This window comes from Euprymna scolopes, chromosome 29 (assembly GCF_053919585.1).
Source record: "Euprymna scolopes isolate OS-2025 chromosome 29, ASM5391958v1, whole genome shotgun sequence".
NCBI lineage: Eukaryota > Metazoa > Mollusca > Cephalopoda > Sepiida > Sepiolidae > Euprymna > Euprymna scolopes.
In genome coordinates this window covers 99,218,420-99,220,919 of record NC_136510.1, presented here as the reverse complement: position 1 = coordinate 99,220,919, position 2,500 = coordinate 99,218,420, and the positions used below count along the sequence as shown (strand labels likewise).

The following is a 2,500-nucleotide window of genomic DNA, read 5'->3' as shown; positions in this document are numbered from 1 at the left end:
TGGACAAGCCAGGTACTTCGGGGAAAATATATATATATATATATATACATATATATATATATATATATATATATATATATATATATATATATATACATACATATACACACATATATATATATATATATATGCCTAGCTTAGATTTCGGACAACAAATCGTAAAGTAGTTATTATCGAGTATATACCGGACAACACTATAATTGCCGGTGGGGTGGGGTAGGATTGTTTATCGTAATTAATCTAGTGGTGTTAGATTCGGTGTCTTTACCATTATAGAATTCTCTGTTCGTCGGATCTAGAGTTATTGGTTATTTTAAATTTACATTTATGTCTACATCTGGCCATCAGTTCATCTCGTTTGTTTAGGAGATTACTGTGTTGGTACTTCAGGATTCTTATTTTTTCCTCAAGGCATAAACTGCATCTCTGCCTAAAGCCGTTTGGAACGTCCGAATGACATAGGATTGACCATGAAATCACTGGGGATCGATTCTCATTTTTTAATAACCACCATTGTTTAGCTAACTCGGTTTTATTCTTAAGTTCTGGGTTATTGAAAGAATGTTTGTGGTCATAAAAACGTTGTTTCCAGCTTCCGGCGGAGATACCGAAGTAAACTTTTTTGTCCCTGTTATTATCTTCTGGGTGGATAGTGGCCTTATAAACCACGCACTCAACTTTACAATTACCGTCCAGTGGGCAGTTATTTTTCACTTGGCAGTTACATTTGTCTACTGTCGCCTTATTTCTATTAGAGTTGTTTAATATTTTATTATTATGAGTGCTAATTATTCTGTCCATGTTTTTAGTGCACGAGTAACTTATTTTAATTGTTTTTCTATTAAATATCTTCCTAAGTGGATTATTTATGGTAAAATGTTTATCTATTAGGTTCAAAAATACTTTCCCTATGTTTATGTTGGATAGTTGACAGTAAGGGGGATTAAACCATATTATTTTCCGGCCTCTGTTCTTAGATTTATTTTTGTTTTTATTTTCCTTCTTAATATATGTGAGTTTTTCACTGTATCCGCTTATCTCTAGTGCTCTATTGTATAATTTTTTATTTGCTTCAAAAATTTCTTTGTTAGCCGAAAGTTTATTAATCCTAGTGTTAATCGTTTTAGGTATTTGTTTAATTATGCAACTTGGATGGTTAGATCTAGTATTAATATAAGAAGGTGTGTTATTATCTTTATTGAACGGCTTGTATATCCCCTTTCTTAAGTCTAGAGTTATGTCTAGATAATTAACTTCTTTACAATTTGGGGTAATATCTATTTTAAATCCTAGGTATTTGAAGGCTCTTACTAATTTTTTATGTATTTTCGATACCATGGGGCCGTCACTATTAGGGATAACAATTAGTCCATCATCCCTGTATAATCCCACTAAGTTAGGCTCTATGATTCTGCTAATAGTGTACATTATAAATAGGCCCACTAGGTCGGCAATCTGGGCTGAGTCAAAAGCCCCCATCGGGACGTCAAACTCGTTGTTATTCGATTTGATCCATGTTTCCTGATTGTTTAAAAGGATGGATCTGCGACAAGCCATAATCAGTTTTACCTGATCATCGGATACATCCACGAAATTCCTAGCATAATTAATGCTGTTCATGAGTAATTCCTTGGAAATTGAGGGATAGAAATGGTTTAAATCGATTGAAAATAAGAGAAATGCTTGTTTCATCCAATTCGATATCATGGATTTCTATCCCTCAATTTCCAAGGAATTACTCATGAACAGCATTAATTATGCTAGGAATTTCGTGGATGTATCCGATGATCAGGTAAAACTGATTATGGCTTGTCGCAGATCCATCCTTTTAAACAATCAGGAAACATGGATCAAATCGAATAACAACGAGTTTGACGTCCCGATGGGGGCTTTTGACTCAACCCAGATTGCCGACCTAGTGGGCCTATTTATAATGTACACTATTAGCAGAATCATAGAGCCTAACTTAGTGGGATTATACAGGGATGATGGACTAATTGTTATCCCTAATAGTGACGGCCCCATGGTATCGAAAATACATAAAAAATTAGTAAGAGCCTTCAAATACCTAGGATTTAAAATAGATATTACCCCAAATTGTAAAGAAGTTAATTATCTAGACATAACTCTAGACTTAAGAAAGGGGATATACAAGCCGTTCAATAAAGATAATAACACACCTTCTTATATTAATACTAGATCTAACCATCCAAGTTGCATAATTAAACAAATACCTAAAACGATTAACACTAGGATTAATAAACTTTCGGCTAACAAAGAAATTTTTGAAGCAAATAAAAAATTATACAATAGAGCACTAGAGATAAGCGGATACAGTGAAAAACTCACATATATTAAGAAGGAAAATAAAAACAAAAATAAATCTAAGAACAGAGGCCGGAAAATAATATGGTTTAATCCCCCTTACTGTCAACTATCCAACATAAACATAGGGAAAGTATTTTTGAACCTAATAGATAAACATTTTACCATAAATAAT

The 2,500-nt window shown here is 33.1% G+C and overlaps 1 protein-coding gene across 1 annotated transcript in view; it reads right to left on the bottom strand.

The window, feature by feature from the left end:
- LOC145252797 (osmotic avoidance abnormal protein 3-like) overlaps positions 1-2,500 on the bottom strand; it is a 2,582,558-nt gene that overhangs the window by 2,272,984 nt on the left and 307,074 nt on the right. The window lies entirely within an intron of this gene.